This window comes from Camelus dromedarius, chromosome 6 (genome assembly GCF_036321535.1).
Source record: "Camelus dromedarius isolate mCamDro1 chromosome 6, mCamDro1.pat, whole genome shotgun sequence".
Classification (NCBI taxonomy): Eukaryota; Metazoa; Chordata; class Mammalia; order Artiodactyla; family Camelidae; genus Camelus; species Camelus dromedarius.
In genome coordinates, this window is record NC_087441.1 from 12,482,252 (window position 1) to 12,494,256 (window position 12,005).

Consider the following 12,005-nt stretch of genomic DNA (forward strand, 5'->3'; position numbering starts at 1 on the left):
TTTAAGCCACCTGGCACGTGGTGTTCTGTGATGGCAGCCCTAGCGGAATAGCACACCCTTGCGCCGAAGGCTGGGGTGTCTCCTCCTCACAAAGCCTTATGACCCACCCCCATGTGCCCGTAGAGATTTTTCACCCTGGCCTTAATGGTGTTCTTCCTGGATTTACCTTTCACCATCACTATGTTTCTACAAAATATGACTCCTCACCATTTCTACACAGGCCAGATAATGTTCTACTTCCGCGGCTTTCACAGCCTGCTTCTCTGCCTGGGAATGCACTTCTTTCCTCCAACCTCAGTAGCAGTTAGGAGTGGCAGGAACACTGTCCAAAGACGTCCCAGGGAGCCACCTCCCAGGGATACGTGGTGACCGGACTGAATGCACCATTAGACAGTCTCTGGATCATGTGGAAGCCCCAGAAGGACAAAGATGCCTCCTGTGGGTTATTACTGACCTTCAGGTCCTGTTAGAACTTGAGTCTTTGAGTGAGAGGAACCTTGGGGTCTTCACTTCCCTGGCTTCCTTGGCTTAAAGTAACCTACTTTACTCTCCAGTTAGATTTAGCCCAGCCTCCATCTCTGAGATCAGGCCAGGCTTAGCAAAAACAACACGAAGAAGATTAGGACAATAGCTCAGTAACTAAGCATCTAATTAGCTATGCTGTCCCTCCAGCACCAGCCTAACCACGGGTCAGTGCCTCGATTCACTGCAACTAGGTCGCTTTCAGAGCCAGGGAGTTGCTTCCTTGCTCAACAACGATCAAATTACTGCCCAACACTCAAGGTCCACCAGGATCAAAATGGTCACAATGCGTGTTCCTAGCCATCCAGCCATCCCTGAAGCCTCCCTGCCTAAATCTACGCTGATCACCTGGTAAGAACTGCCACTCACTTTTTCTCAGCCATTCTTGCATCACCTTGATTCGCTCTGGATCTTATCCCAAGTTAAGACACTTTGTTATTCTATCCATCCCAGTTGGACCAGAATTTCACTTGTTAATTGCTGCAGGAGAGGAGCCCACTTCCAATTTCAGACCTGTTAGAGTCACGTGTTTTCATGGAGTCCTTTGGAAAGACTCTGCTGGTCTTTACATCCTAATGACTTCTCTCACGTGCCACACCCAGTCTGTCAATAAATCTTAAAATCTCTAACTGCAAAATACACTCAGGATCAAATCATTTCTCATCACCCATACTGTCACCCCCTGGTCCAGACCATAATCATCTCTCACCTGTTCTATTGCAATGGCCTCCTAGTTGGTTTTTCTGTTTTTGCCTTTGATAATTCAGGCTATTCTCAACACAATAGCCAGGGTTGTCCTAAAATACAAGTTACATCATGTCATTCTTCTATTTCTTTTAGAGCCATTCTTTTAAAAGCATTTTACTTACTTTATTTTTTTTTGGGGGGGGGTGGATTAGGTTTATTTATTAGTTTATTTATTTATTTAAATGGAGGTACTGGGGATTGAACCCAGGACCTCAGGCTTGCTAAGCATGCACTCTACCACTGAGCTATACTGCACCTCCATCATGTCATTCTTATACTCAGGACTTTCCAGTGAATTCTCATATCACCCAGAATAACAACAAAGACCCTGTAATGACTAACCAGGGCTAAAGGATCTGTTCTCCATTATGGCTCACTACTTCTTTGACCTCATCTCCCATGGCTCTCCCCATCACCCACTGCTCTCCAGCTACTCCAGCTTCCTTCCTATTCCTCAAATACCACAGCAGGCTTTCAACCTCAGGGCCTTTGAACTTGCTCTCTGCTCCCCCTGGGATACTTCTCCCAGATATCCTATCATTACTGGATTTACCTCCTTTAGGACTTTTCTCAGAAGTAACACTCTCATGCTGTCTTTCCTGACCATGCTAACTAAAATTTCAACCATTTACTGACCACAAATTTTATCTTTTCTCTGTTTTATATTTTTCTCCATAGCTTCCATCATTGTCCAATATAGCGTATATTTGTGTGTACATTGTTTATTGACTCCTTTCCCCTCTAGAAGATAATGTCATGAAAGCAAGGAAGTTTTCTGATTTGTTCACTGCTCTAATCAGCACAAAAAACAATGCAGTAAATATTGAATAAATGTTATGAGCCCTAACTCTGCTCATCTTCCTGGATTTTGAATCCTGCCCTCTTAGATCTAGCCCACCATTCACTGCTTGTGTCCTGTCATGCCATCTGAAGGTCAGAGAGGAATCTGAGGGCCCTGCTCTGCGTTGCAGTGCAATGCCTCAGCCATCTGAATTTCTTAAAGCCAGCTCTAGACAGAGACGTAAATATAATCCACTGGCCCTACAGCCACAACAGCTGTCACACTGGTAGTCATCCTGGGGCACACTGCATTTCTGCACCTGGAGAGGAAAAATTAATTTTTTATATCTATTGTAGGCTCTGTTGGTTGCCAGATGTATCTTAGAACATAGGCAGAGAAATCACAAGAATCTGCTCAAATTGAGGGATTAAAACCTTTGGAATTTAACAGATCCTACTGTCAAGAAATTCTTCCTCTTCTTAATCTAAATATTTCATGCTAAAAGTAAATTCATTTTCTCTTGTTTTATGCTGAAGAAAGATAGATGATAGGAGCTCTCCTTCATCCACATGATAATCTTTCATGTGCAAAATATTTTTGTCTAGGAAACCTTCCCAGAAGTCATGCACTATGTCCCATCAATTAGCTAATATTCTTTCTGCAGCTGTTGATATAGATGATGACAATAAATATGGTTAATAAAGATAAACAGGTGATCCATGCTTCTAGTCATTGGGGTAGCAGAATACTCATACATATGATGTGATATTGTGGGTATTTCTGAGAGACTTTGGTTTTAGAGAATACAAGGAGCTGCCCTAGGGATCTTAAGAGTCTTGAGTAAGATTAGTGAGGGAAACACTTCCGATCTAAAGGAAGCGCTGGCTGGCTGTCTCCCCAGGATTCACTATCCCCTCCCACCTTCTTCACAGAACCCAAATTTTGATTCAGATACTGTGCAGAGAATGTGGAGTACGTGCCATTTGTCCTCTCAGCTCCATTCTGTCTTTTTCCACTGTGCACCCTGCACCGGAAGGCGGACCGGTACGGGCCACATCGACAGGGCTCCCACACCCTCAGTGCTGGTTTCGTTTGGACAAAGGGAACCCCAGCAGGACCAGGAGAAAACAAGAATATCCGAGCATTAGTGCCCCTCGCTTGCTCTCAGCCTCCTTCGAAGTCACCTGTGTTTCTGATGGGTCACCACTCCTTAATCAGCACCAGCCTGCACCAGACCCTTCCTCCAGGTCCCAGTAGCCTCTCTGTCCCCTCTCCCTCTATCGTTACTCTCTTCAAGTTCCTGCCGTAGGCCTTCTGGTTTACTCCACCCCTTTGTTATTTGGTCTTTCGAATAAAACAAAAACAAATGCATCTCATCTCAAATTATCCTAATCTAGTGTGTGACTTCTGATTCTTTTGGGGACTGACAAATACAGATATCTACACCTTGTTCAAGTAGACCATTGACTCTGGGAAATTACTGTGTCTAGTGTAATATCCAGGAGGGTCCTCATTGGTTAAAGCCAATGAGAACATTTTATTCCTCTTGACCACAAAGGCTGGTTCAGAGAAGGATGCTGGGCACATAACCTAAGCTAGTCTAACTGGGGTAAATTTTAGAACCTTTGCCTGGAACTTTTAGATGCAAATACTTTTTTCTTTTTTCTCCAATGGGTGAACCAAGAAGTATGTAGTCCAATTGTTGCTAGAGCTCTCATACAACCACAAGGGGAATCAACCTTAGAGTGAGGCCAACATATGCGCAGCAGAACGGAGAGAAGAAGAAAGAGATCAAATCCTTGATGGAGACTTTGGGTGAATCCCGAAACCTATTTTTTGGACTTTCTTGAGCTAATACATCTTCCTTATGCCAATTTCAGCTGATTTTTCTGCTGCTTGCATCATAATGAGTCCTAACGGAAATATGGTCACACAGAAACTTGTTTCTGATGACCACAAAGAAACTTGATTCTGATGACTCTCCCAAATTTTTCAGCCAGAAACCAGTATAGGCAGTGAAATAAACCAGGAAGAAGAAATTCACAAATAATTGTCTCTTCTCCTTAATCAGAGGCTCCTTGAAGTCTTTCCAAGTGGCCAAGAATACTGCGTGTTCCAGTGAGCTCATTCAGCCATTCTGGAACACTCTTTGTAGGAATCCAATTAAGAAGTTTCTCAATCCACATGATCCTTTCCCATTGCAAACTCATCCACAACCTGACGTCTTCACTGGCACAGTTGTCTTGCAAACAAAAGCTCAGTTCAAAATAGTATTTATGAATTTTCAGGTTTCGTTTTTTTTTTTTTTTATTTGGAGATTAATGGAGCGACCTGGAGCTCATGGGAGAGACTGACCACTAGACGGGCTTTTTTTCTTTTTTTTCTTTTGGATTGAACCCAGGACCTTATGCATGATAAGCATGTGCTCTACCACTGAGCTATACTCACCCACCCCTCTCAGAACAGTATTTAGGAAAGTCACTATCCAAAGTGGGGCAGAGTGGTAATAGCCTATGAAATTAAATTTTAAAGTATTCAGAAAATGTTAACACCTTTTGAAAAAGAAAGAAAGAAGGATAGAGAAAGGATAGATAATATTAATATAAGACAAAGAGCAAAGAAAAGACTCTAATATGCCTCGTCTGTGACACAAACCCTAGGGAAATACAACAAGAGCACAAAATTGCAGAAGTGAATTTATCAGGGGATCTCAGAGACGTGTACTTATCAGAAGCCATTTCAGGCGTAAAACCATACATCCAAAAAGAGCCAGAAGTACAATGGCAGAAATGCTTTGGAGTAGTTATGAATCCAAAAGAAAAGATAGGATGAAGAGCTGAAAAGAAAAAAAAAAAAATCCTTTGCTATCCCTTTACATCATGAAACATGGGGTTATCCTGTGTGGATGGCCCACTGAGGATCCAGACATCCTGGAGATTTGGGTAACCAGTTTCCAGTGGGTTTGATAATAACATAACAGTACAATTGATGCTTTGTAGAATTTCATAAAGTAGAGTGAGCCTGATACATTACCCATTCACTTATTACACAAATATTTATTGAATACCTTTTATGCATCTGTTTCAAATGCTAGGAACATGAGAGTTAACAATCATACAAAATATCTGCCTTTACGGAGATTACATTCCAGAGTCAGAGAGAAAAGAAACTAGATAAGTAAGGAGATACACACACAATGTTGGGGTTCAGTGCTGGAGGGAAACAAATAAAGTGGAGGGAAGGACAGAAAGTCCAAGGTAGAGTGCATGGTATTCAGAAATCTTACTTACGGCATCCAAGAAAGGCTTAGAAGTTGATATTTGACCAAAAAAAACCTGAAAAAGTTAGGGAGTAAGCCCTGCGAGTAATTTTTAGAGTTGAATTTCTCGGCAGGAGTATATGTGAAAGGGCCCTGGGGCGGGAGCTTGCCTTGTCCTCTTCAGGAACGTCAAGTAGGGAGGACACATGACAGCCGAGCGGGGAGTAAAGTGAGGAGCTGTGGGTAAGACTAGAAAGCCAGCGGGGTCATAGGGGCAAATCACGTAGGGCCTTATAGATCGTAAAGGGATTTCACTCTCCACTCTATGTAAGACGGAATGCTATTGGAGGAATTTGAACAAAGGTGACAGCATCTGATTCATGCTGTGAATTTATGGGCAAGGGTTATTTGGCCGTTATATTAAGAACAGCCTGAAGTTAAGAGATGCTGGCCTCGGTAGTAGCAGTAGAGCTGAAGAGTAATGGATTTTAGGTATGTTTTTTGTAACCTAAGTAAAAGTTTCAAGAATATTACACAGAACGTTCATCTACCTTTCAACTAGATTCACTGATTGTTTACATTTTGCCTCATTGGCTTCCTATGACTATTCTTCATTATCTTTCACCATATTCTTTCCTGAACCATTTGAGAGCATGTTGGATACACCATGCTCTACTCCTACTGAATATTTTGGAGCTCATGTTCTGAGAACAAGGACACTCTATAGATATATTTTTAAAGAAAGAATCAACATGATTTGTTGATTGACAAAAGGTGAGAAGTGAGAAAAAGAATTGTTAAGTGTGACACTAAGGCCTGAGCTTGAGCAACTGAGAAGGATGGAGTCATCATTCACTGACGTGAGGAAGGCAGGAAGAGGGGAAGGTTTGGAAGGAGGGATCACAAGTTTAGTTTTAGACATCTTTTATTTGGGATACCTTTTAAACTTCCCAGCGGAAGTCTTGAGTAGGTGATTATATTTTCAAGTCTGGAGTTCAGGAGAGATTCTTTTGCATGTAGCTGTCTAGTTTTCCTCAAACCATTTATTGAGGAGGCTGTCTTTTCCCATTGTATATTCTTGCCTCCTTTCTTATAGATTAAATGACCCTATAAGTATGGGTTTATTTCTGGGCTCTCTATCCCATTCCATTGAACTATGTGTCTGTTTTTGTGCCAGCAAACCATACTGTCTTGATTATTGTAGCTTTGTAGTACAGTTTGAAAGGAGAGCATGTGATATCTCTAACTTTGTTCTTTTTGCTCAAGATTGTTTTGGCTATACAGAGTCTTTCGTGTTCCCATACCAATTTTAGAATTAATTGTTCTAGTTCTGTGAAAAATGCTATTGGTATTTTGATAGGATTGCACTGAATCTAAGGAGTGGCATGGTCATTTTAACAATATTAATTCTTCCAGTCCATTTACACAGTATCTTGTTCCATCTGCTTGTGCTGTCTTCAGTTTCTTTTATCTGTGTCTTATAGTTTTCTGAGTACAGGTCTTTTATCTTCTTGGTTAGATTTATCCCTAGGAATTTATTCTTTTGATGTGATTATACATGGAATTGTTTTCTTAATTTCTCTTTCTATCAGCTCATTGTTAGTGTATAGAATCACAACAGGTTTCTGATTTATTTTTTATCCTGCAACTTTACTTGCAGAATTCATCAGTGGGTTCTAATAGCTTTTTGATTGTGCCTTTAGGATTTTCTATGTATAGTATCATATCATCTGCAAATAGTGACAGTTTTACTTCTTCAAAAATGGCCTATTGTAACAGTCTCCAAAAGAAGGAATTGAAATGTCTTGAAGAAGGTCCCCTCTCTAATATAAAGGCATCATAAGAGCTGGCAGCAGCTCCATCAATGGATATAAGGTTCTATTCAGCTGAGAGATTATTGGAATTGGAGCCAAAAAGTGAGTGAGCTAGAAACAAAAGAGGAGATAGAGAGCAGGGTGTTAGCAGTTGAGATTATTTTTACTAAATAATTGTCATTATTGATAATGACAAGGTCAAGACTGTGATCATGGGAGTGGATGACTAAAGTAGGGGTGAGACAGCACGGGACTAAGTAGAACAATTCCTGAAGAAAGTGACAAGATTACACAAGGAGTTAATGATGTCATCTTAAAATTAATCAGCAATGCTAAGTTTTGGTAATCTTTTTAAAAAACAGTCTTAAAATCCTAACTTAAAATTCTAAAACAATATTAATAAGAGAGTTAAAATACATTAAAAAAAGACTCACTGTTTTAAACTGGAATTTCTGTGAGTTTTAATTTAAACACATACTTGCATTATCCTTTCCACCCCACGTCTGTGTTTGTACTGGACACTGTTTGTTGGCAAACAGTCTTCACTAATTATCCATTCTATTCCCTCTTTTGTATCTATCTCAGGGGTGGGAAGTCTCAGGATTACATTTCCCAGGCTCTCTCTTCGGGGGGAAGGAGGAGGGAGGTGAAATTTGCATCTTGCCAATGATTTGGAAGGCAAATGGGACACAGAGAAATTGCCCCTCCACGAGCAATGACAGCAGCTCTACAGTGGCTGCTGGCTCCAAGTTCGGTCACTAGGAGTCAGAGCTGAGGCAGCTGTGATGCTGTCGGACATTTGCTGCAGCATCTTGACCTCTAGGTGGCAGCAGTGAGTTACTGAGTTCTGGGCTGCACCTGCAATGGTGTTTACCTGAAAGCTAAAGGCGGCCATAATAATGGTCAACTCTATAGCTTGCCCCCAAATTTGAACACCTGCATCCTTGTTTCAAATCCACAAGTTATTCTGATTTTTCTTTAACGAACCCTGAGTGACACACTATTTCATGCCAAGATTGGTTCCAGACCTTCAAAGATGAGAATATCGTATTGGTCAGTTGACCTGGTTGGGTTCATAGTGATGATCTGATTCCAAAGTGAAACAGAATTCTAAAGAGATGTGGCATGTAGTGGTGAAGAAATTAACACCTGAAATGAAGGGCCTACTGAAGACAATAATTTAAGAGACCAATTTGGTAACTGCCGTGGAATCTTATGGTAGGAAAGAGAACTGGAAGAACCAGGAGGTGTGTCACCTACTTCTGACCACAGTAAAGACCATAAAAAAAAAAAAAAAGAAAGAAAGAAAATGACAAGCTCACGGGCGGAGACCCAGCGAGCCTCTAGGCCTCTTGCCCTTGCAGCTACAGTATTGATACCACCAAAAATCAGACCTAAGTTATGTTGCTGCAGGTTGCACATTTATAATGCAAGATGAATTCAGAGCCTTGCTAGGCCTCTCGGGTGACAGGTAAGGTTCTTATTGAGAATTGCAAAAGGGGCATTTTGGTGGATTGGGTTGAATCCTAGTTCTTTGAACCCCAAATCCTCCTGAGCCTTCTTTGCCCTCCTTCCCTGTCCTTCCTCTCCTCCACCAGAGGCAATAACCTAAGAAGGGGTGGCCCAACCCCAACCAGACCATTACTGACTGCATCAAGACCTTGATGATACAAAGCCCCTTGACCTTTAAAAAGTAAGAGCCATTTTGTTTAGAGGTTCCCCACACTATGCATAGACATTTGTTTAGAAGGGACTTAATGGACGGGGTCAAAGAAGAGAGCCGCTTGGTGAGTTGCAGGTGGGCTCATTGCCATAAAGATGCATCTCTGGTAAGACCCTGGGCTGCTGCTTTTGATAAATTGACAACATACTTTAATTGTAGTAAGTTTTTGCTATAGTGCGAACACAATTACATAACAGAGAAATGATACATGTATAAAGGAGTATTTGCTGATTTCATATGAGCACTGTGACTATTAGTTTTTACAAATATATAAAACACAATGATGCAGGTACTGGGATAAAGCTGAATGGAAACCAACTGGCAATTTTTGTTGTTCTTTGCCACCTCCTATTAATGTGGAGAGGGGAGCTCGGGGCCCAGCAGCCATGCTGGAGAAGAACGGGATTCCGTGTAAACTGAGAGAGCACGAGGAGTAGACAGGTGGGGAGGGCAGGCCTGGGCTCAGTGGAGGAGGAAACTTGGTTGCTGCCCTGGCCATTGTCTCTTAGCCGGGGATGGCCCCGTGGTTAGAGTTTGCTGCTCCCAGAAACTGGTGTTCCAGCCCAATCAGACTGTTGCAAAGCAAAGTAGAGATGGTATTTCCTCTATTTGCCAACTTCAGAAACATACAGCATAATAGTAATAGTAGCTATAACTTTAATAATAGTGTTAATTATACTGTGTTCCCTGACCACGTACCAGGCACTGAAGTAGGAAATACTTGCCGTTATTAGCTGATTTAGTCCCCACAACAGCCCCATCAGTGAGATATGCTGTTATAATCCTGATTATAGGTTTGTAAAATCTGAACTTGTGAGAGGTTGAATTACTAGCTAAAAATCACGCCGGCAGCTAATGATGGAGCTGAGACGCGAGCCTCAGCTTATTTTTTGCTTCAAACCCCAAGACTTTAACCACTATTCTATTCTGACTTCCTTCCACCACCCATGACCTTGTTTTATCTATTGTGTTTTATCTATTACCTCTCTCTCAAATCCATCTAATTTTTCTACCACCATCACTCTAATAATGAGGGCTATCATTTTCTTAAAGAATTACCATAGCAGCTTCCTAATGGGTCCACCTTTACCCATTTTGGCCCCACTTCTAATCTGTTTTCCACATTATAGCCAAAGGGAAAATTTCAAGACATAAATGTAACCGTATTGCACCACCTACAGAAAACACTGTAATGGTGTCATGTAAAGACCCAGCTCTTCTGGCTTATTTTTAAGGCTTGCACAATCTGCCCTTTGCTTCATTTTGGGTCTCAAGGGGTGCGTTTTCCCCTGAAGCTCCTGTACCCTCCCTGGCTTTCTCTCCTGCAGCCACAGTGGTCTTCTTTGGTTCCTCGAGAGCACCATGTTGCTTGTCCTCCATAGATCCTTTGCACATGCTGTTCCTCTATCTTGAATGCTCTTCCAGATCCCACCTTTACTTGTTTCCTTTTATTTTTAATTAAAAAAATTTTTTTTTCCTTTTTGGGGGATGAGGGTTAATAGGCTTATTTATTTAACAGCGGTACTGAGGATTGAACCTAGGGCCTCCTGCATGCTAGGCATGCACTTTACCACTAGAGTTATACCCTCTCCCACTACCTGACTTTGTCCTAGTTAATGTCACCTTTCTTGCAGATCATAGTTCACAGGTCACTTCCTTAGCAGAGTCTGTCTGATCTCCAAACTAAATTAAGCCCTTCCACTGAAAGCTTTCATAAAATTAACCTTCTCTTGGAGGCTGGAGTTTTTTAGTTATTTGTGGGGTTCTTTGATAAATGTCTCTCTTCCTGATTACACTGTAAGCTCTGTGAAGGCAGGAATCAGATGAGGTTTTCCTTACCACTGTAGCCCTAATGATTAAGGCAATATTTTGGTATATGGTAGGTGTTCAAACAATAGTGGTTGAATAAATGAAGCTACAACACACTTCCCTGGGGTGTATGAAAAAGACAGAACTTTTCCAAAAGTCAGTGATGTGCTTATTACTCCTTCGGTGGAGGATAAAACTGAGAGTGGGCGTTCAGGGCGTTCAGTTCATCAGGCAACCAAAGCCAGCCCTGGGCTCCTGCCTGTCTGCACTTGGGAGCAGAGCAGGTCCGAGGAAGGAGTTTCAGTAGGTGGGTGAGTTGGTTGGATGAAAGCAGAGATGGAGAGAAAGGAGAAGAACTGAGTCAGAGCCTTTGCTCCTGAGTGGCAGGCCTGGAGCCTGGATCTCAGTCTGGTCACATCCAGGCAGAGAGTGATATCTGGAACAACTGGGCTCTGGGGTGTTACCTCCACAAGGAGCTCTGGGCATCTGTGGCCAGTGTCACCCTCAGGCAGAGGCAGTATATGCATTGAGAGTGATCCCAAACACGGCCCTCTCCAGGCCTGACTTCTGGTGCAACCAGTTCTGCAATTAGAGATTCATTCTTTGGTCTTTGAAATCTATAAACACAAGAAAAGATAACATATCAGATTAGTTTACCAGATTCATTCCAGGTATTATTATTTTGATGGAATCCAGAAGAAAGAGAATTTGAAGAAAATGCAAAGCTAAATCGTGGAGTGTTAGCAGCCAGTGAGGGAAAGGCAGGAGGCAGGGAAAAACTTCATCCACTTTAAGGCCATTCCTTCCATGTAGACAAGGACTGGCTTTAAATGCAATGTAGAGAATAGGAAAAACAAACAAACAAACAAACAAAAATCTTGTTTTGTTCAGATTAAAAATTCAAGGGCGTATTTATTATTTCTAAGATTCTTGCAACATAGCTTCGATTATTTGAGTTGCCATAATCCTGTTGGGCTTGGACTTCGTTGTTGGTGAGGAGCGATCACGTTTGACTTTGCTTAGGAACCACAAAACCACAACAAAATAAATCCTCCTAAAGGCTACTAGGCAACACCGGGATCTCCTCCACACTGTGAGAGGGACTTGTGATGACAGACTCAGACGGTCCCCATCCACCACGCGTCGCACGCAGAGCACGACGGAGGACCCTGCAGGTAGCTCCCAGCGTCATCTTAACGAATAACCACTAATAAATATGACTGAGATGTCAGGTGCCTTCTCAGGAAATCTCAGCTTTATAAACCACAGGGACAAAAACCTACAGTCTGACCAGTCTCCCTGAAATTATTTGCTACTGATTTGACAACCAAAAGGTCAGCAGTTAGGACC